Source organism: Sciurus carolinensis, chromosome 12 (genome assembly GCF_902686445.1).
Source record: "Sciurus carolinensis chromosome 12, mSciCar1.2, whole genome shotgun sequence".
In the NCBI taxonomy this organism is placed as follows: domain Eukaryota; kingdom Metazoa; phylum Chordata; class Mammalia; order Rodentia; family Sciuridae; genus Sciurus; species Sciurus carolinensis.
In genome coordinates, this window is record NC_062224.1 from 115966498 (window position 1) to 115972785 (window position 6288).

Here is a 6288-nt window from a genome sequence, read left to right on the forward strand (position 1 = left end):
AGGAGTGGTGAAAGAGGGCATCCCTGCCTTGTTCCAGATTTTAGGGGGAATGCTTTCAGTTTTTCACCATTTAGAATGATATTAGCCATGCGCTTAGCGTAGATGGCCTTTACACTGTTAAGGAATGTTCCCACTATCCCTATTTTTCTAGTGTTTTGAGCATGAAGGGATACTGTATTTTATCAAATGCTTTTTCTGCATCTATTGAAATAATCATGTGATTCTTGATTTTAAGTCTGTTGATATGGTGAATTACATTTATTGATTTCCTGATGTTGAACCAACCTTGCATCCCTGGGATGAAACCCACTTGATCATGGTGCACTATCTTTTTAATATGTTTTTGTATGCGATTTGCTAAAATTTTGTTAAGAATTTTTGCGTCGATATTCATTAAGGATATTGTCTAAAATTTTCTTTCCTCGATGTGTCTCTGTCTAGTTTAGGTATCAGGGTGATATTGGCTTCATAGAATGAGTTTGGAAGAGTTCCCTCCTCTTCTATTTCATAGAATACTTTGAAAAGTATTGGAATGAGCTCTTCTTTAAAGGTTTTGTAGAACTCGGCTGAGAACACATCAGGTCCTGGACTTTTCTTTATTGGTAGGCTTTTGATGACTTCTTCTATTTCATTACTTGAAATTGGTCTATTTAAATTGTGTATGTCCTCCTCGTTTAGTTTAGGCAATTCATATGTCTCTAGAAACTTGTTGATATCTTTGAAATTTTCTATTTTGTTGGAGTATAGATTTTCAAAATAACTTCTAATTATGTCTTGTATTTCAATCGTGTCTGTTGTGATATTTCCTTGTTCATTCCGAATTTTGTTGATTTGGGTTTTCTCTCATCTTCTCTTCATTAGTGTGGCTAAAGGTTTATCAATTTTGTTTATTTTTTCAAAGAACCAACTATTTATTTTGTCAGTTTTTTGTATTGTTTCTTTTGTTTCAATTTCATTGAGTTCAGCTTTGAGTTTAACTATTTCCTGTCTTCTACTACCTTTGGTGTTGGTCTGTTCTTCTTTTTCTAGGACTTTGAGCTGTAGTGTTAGGTCGTTTATTTGTTGAGTTTTTCTTCTTTTATTGAATGCGCTCCATGAAATAAATTTTCCTCTAAGTACTGCTTTCATAGTGTCCCAGAGTTTTGATATGATTTTCTTTGTTCTCATTTACCTCTAAGAATTTTAAATTTCCTTCCTAATATCTTCTGTTATCCATTCATCATATAATAGCATATTGTTTAATATCCAGGTGTTGGAGTAATTTCTGTTTTTTACTCTTTCATTTATTTCTAATTTCAATCCATTATGATCTGATAGAATACAAGGAAATGTCTCTATCTTCTTGTATTTGCTGACATTAGCTTTGTGGCATAATATGTGGTCTATTTAGAGAAGGATCCATGTGCTGCTGAGAAGAAAGTTATTCACTCTTTGTTGGATGGTATATTCTATAAATGTCTGTTAAGTCTAAATTATTGATTGTGTTATTGAGTTCTATATTTCTTTGTTCAATTTTGTTTGGAAGATCTGTCCAGTGGTGAGAGAGGCATGTTAAAATCACCTAGTATTATTGTATTATGTCTATTTGGTTTCTGAGATTGAGAAGGATTTGTTTGACATACATGGGTGAGCCACTGTTTGGGGCATAGATGTTTATGATTGTTATATCTTGCTGATTTATGCTTCCCTCAAGCAGTATGAAATGTCCTTCTTTATCCCTTCTGACTAACTTTGGCTTGAAGTCCACATTATCTGAAATGAGGATGGATACCCCAGCTCTTTTGCTGAGTCCATGTGCATGGTATATTTTTCCCCATCTTTTCACCTTTAGTCTATGGGTATCTCTTTCTATGAGGTGAGTCTCTTGCAGGCAACATATTGTTGGATCTTTCTTTTTTATCCAATCTGCCAGTCTATGTCTTTTGATTGATGAATTCAGGTCATTAATATTCAGGGTTATTATTGAGATATGATTTGTATTCCCGGTCATTTGACTCATTTTATTCATTTATTTGTTTATTTTTGACACGATTGGTTCCTCTTTATTTGAGAGTTCCTTTAGGATAGCTCCTCCCTTTGCTGTTTTGCTTCTTTGTTTTTCATCTCTTCCTCATGGAATATTTTGCTGAGAATGTTCTGTAATGCTGGCTTTCTTTTTGTATATTCTTTTAGCTTTTGTTTATCATGGAAGGATTTTATTTCATCGTCAAATCTGAAGGTAAGTTTTGCTGGGTATAAGATTCTTGGTTGGCATCCATTTTCTTGTAGGGCTTGAAAAATGTTGTTCCAGGCCTTCTAGTTTTTAAGGTCTGGATTGAAAAATCTGCTGATATCTGTATTTGTTTCCCCCTGAATGTAATTTGGTTCTTTTCTCTCAGCCTTTAAAATTCTGTCTTTATTTTGTATGTTAGGTATTTTCATTATAATGTGCCTTGGTGTGGGTCTGTTGTAATTTTGTGTATTTGGAGTCCTATAAGCCTCTTGAACTTGATTTTCCATTTCATTCTTCAGATTTGGGAAATTTTCTGAAATTATTTCATTGAATAGATTGTTCATTCCTTTGGTTTGTTTCTCTAAGCCTTCCTCAATCCCAATAATTCTCAAATTTGGCCTTTTCATGATATCCCATAGTTCTTGGAGATTCTGTTCATGATTTCTTACCATCTTCTCTGTTCAACTTTGTTTTCAAGGTTAAATATTTTGTCTTCAATATCTGAGGTTCTGTCTTCCAGGTGTTCTATCCTATTGGTTGTGCTTTCTATGGAGTTCTTAATTTGGTTTATTGTTTCCTTCGTTTCAAGGATTTCTGTTTGGTTTTTTTTCAATATCTCTAACTCTTTATTGAAATGGTCTTTTGCTTCCTGTATTTGCCCTTTTAACTGTCGATTGGTGCGATCATTCAATGCCTGCATTTGCTCTTTCATTTCATCGTTTGCTTCCCTTATCATGTTAATTATGTACATTCTGAACTCCCTTTCTGACATTTCTTCTGCCATGCTGTCGTTGGATTTTATTGATGTAACATCTAGATTTGTTTGAGGCATTTCTTCCCTTGTTTTCTCATATTGTTCAGGTATCAGTGGACTGCTGAGATGTTGCAGATTTCCTCTATTGACTTATAATGTCCCTGAAGATTGCTAGTGTATCCCCTTTTATCCTTCAGTAGCCTGAAGTCTTGGAGGAAGTTGATAATGCGGTGCTCCACAAGGAAGCTGCCTCTCTAGGGATGGTGGCCTTCAGGTGGGGTATATTCCCTGCTAGTGGGCAGAGGTGCCTCCACTTGTTGACCAATGGTCATCCAAAGGGGAACTAGGCTGCAGGCTGAGGCAAGGCCTGTTTGTGCCTGTGTCTCTGGTTTTACCGTCCTTGTGGGAAAACCTCACCCGGCGGGGAAGACTCACTTGGTGGGGAGGTCTCGCTGGTCAGTTCCCCTCCTAGAGGTTCCCCTCAGTCCACAACTACCACCTGGGCAGGGCAACCTTTCCAGGCAACGTTCTCAGGGGCCTGGACCTACCTCCTGGTCCTGGGAGCCTCACCCTTCGCAGACGAGTCTCCTTAGGTTGCCCCTCCTCAGAGAAGCTGCCCGCAGTCCTGGAACCTTTGCTCCGCCCCTCAGCTTGTCTCTGTGTAGCTCTTTCACCAAAAGGCGCCTAGATCCCCGGACCGTGCTTTGCACCTAATCGCCTGGCTATGTGACCCCTCCTCTGAGCAGCCACCTGGAGCCTCGTACATATGCTCCAAGCCCCAGTGACCCGCCGCTTGCCTCTTCCTACAGGCAGCCACCCGGTTTTGTGTGTGGCTGCTTGGAGACCAAGCAACTCACTGCGCACCTCCACCTCCTCAGGACAGCCCCACCCCGTTGTTCAGGAGGTTGTTGAGTCCAAACAGCTCGCCGCCCAGCTCTTCCTCTGGCAGACGCCGGAGCCCCGGAGGGTTGCTCTGAAACCAAGCATTGTGCTGCGCAGCCTCCTCTGCAAAGTTCCCCGCTGTCCATGTTCACCGCTCCAGCGGGGGGAGGGGTGTCTCGCTGGGCAACTCTACTTCACAAAGTTCCCTGTGTTCCAGGACTACAGCCCCATCCGGGACGCCTCCCAAACAGGAGAGACTCACCCGGCGACTTTGAGTTGGTCCCAAGTCTCTCACTATCTCCTCTTTTGAATCCTGAGTCCTGGAGTAACATGAAATGCAGCCGCCCTCTAGTCCGCCATCTTGAAAACCCCTCTCTGGAAGTCTTTAAAATTCTTTCCTTAGTCTGTAGGTTAGGCATTTTCACAATAATGTGCCTTGGTGTGGGTTCATTGTAATTTTGTATATTTGAGATCCTGTCAGCCTTCTATATCTGATTTTCCATTTAATTCTTTAGGTTTGGGCAATTTTCTGATATTATTTTATTGAAAATGTTGTTCATTCCTTTGAGTTGTATTTCTGAGCCTTCATCTATCCTGATAAATCTTAAATTTGGTTTTTTCAGGTCATCCCATATTTCTTAGAAGTTATGTTCATGGTCTCTTAACATCTTTTCTCCATGGTCAACTTTATTTTCAAGATTATATATCTTGTCTTCATTGCCTGAAAGTCTGTCTTCCAAGTTGTGTAGTCTGGTAATGAATGTTTAATTTTGTTTATCGATTCTTTCATTTTTAGGATTTCTTCTTGATTTTTTTTTTGTTCAGAATCTGTATCTCTTTGTTGAAATGATATTTCACTTCCTGCATTTTCTCTCTGATTTCACTCCTTACATCGTCCTTTACTTTATAGATCAGTGTAACTTTGTACATTCTAAACTCCTTCTTTGACATTTCTTCCACTGTGGTGTTGATGGATTCTGTTATTGAAGTATTTTGATCCTTTGCTTTTCCATGTTGTTTGTGTGTCTACCCATTTAACAGTATGGGTCTGAGGGAGTAGAATTTCTACCCTCTAGATTATAGTGTCCCTGAAGCTTTCCAGTACCTTAGCATTTAGGAGGAGACAAATAAAAATAATAACCAATGCAAACAATGTACAGCATTAAACCAAATAGTTTCTGCTATGGTGTCTATAATGTTAATTGTCACAATAAACAGAAATAATATCATCAATTATTGCCTGCAATAGAAAATGTAATTTTTCAAAAGCATTTACAATTTCAATGGTGGACCAGGACAGAAGAAAAGTCATATAGGATGTGACGATTATGAGGGAGGAGGAGAGAAGATAGAAATTAAAAAGTAAAGGAAGAGTGAATAAAAGAACAATAGTGATTGGCTGTTAGCAGAAAAAAGAAAAGAAAGAGAATCAAGGGAAACAGATAAGTGAGAGAAAATAATATGTAAAGTAAAAATTTTAAAAATTAAAACTAAAAATGAAAGAGTACAAAACATAACTGAAATATACTTGGCAACATCTTAGTCCTTAAAATACTGATCCATGAAAAATAGTTGACTTCAGAACTGCTAGAAATGAGAAAAAACAAATATGAATATGTATAAATGTCCATAAACCATTAAGGTCACAATTAAACAGAGAAAAGAAAAGAGAGAGAGAAAAAAAGGACTTGAAGAAAAGTTAAAGAATTATTTCTGTTGGAGTTCAAAAGATTCTTGGCTTCCCCTCCCAGCAGTGTTAGGGGGTCATCTGGGTGTGATGCTGGCTCCACCCTCAGGGTGGGGTTGCTGGAGCGAGAGAGATAATCCTGGAGGAAGAACTCCTGGAGGCGGGGTTAAGCCCAGGTGGGATGGAGGCTCTTCAGGGAGTGCCAGTTGGTCTGGAGAATTTGAATCAGCCCACTTCCCGGGCCCAGCAGTTGCTGGTCCACATTAGAACACTGCACACCAGGGACGTCTCCTCAGTTCCACTCGTGTGGAGGTGCTGGTTCTCAGTCCACTGCATCACCTGTGGACCCCACGTTTCCTGGTCTTGGGTTTAGTCTTCCAGCCCAATCTCTCCCGTCCCCTCCCTTTCAGGGGAGAGAGGCACAACTCCCCCAGGCAGTCCTGCAAGTGGATGGATTGGAGGGGACGGGGAGAGCTGGTGGGTTTCCATGACCAGCAGTCCCCTGTGTAAACCTCTCTCCACATTTGATTTTCTCCTGGCCACTTAGGCGCACTCTGTGTTGTGCAGTGTGGGATTTGGCAGGCCTGTATTTCAGGCCAATCTTCAGTTTGCCCGGAATTGACTCCCCCAACTAGTGACCCCCATGCTGCAGCTGCAAAATGGCTCCTTCCTGTGTCCTGCCCTCGCCGCTGGGAGAGATGTGGCTTCTGCACATGGACATGTGCAGGACGTCTTTCAGTTTAGTTGGGCAGT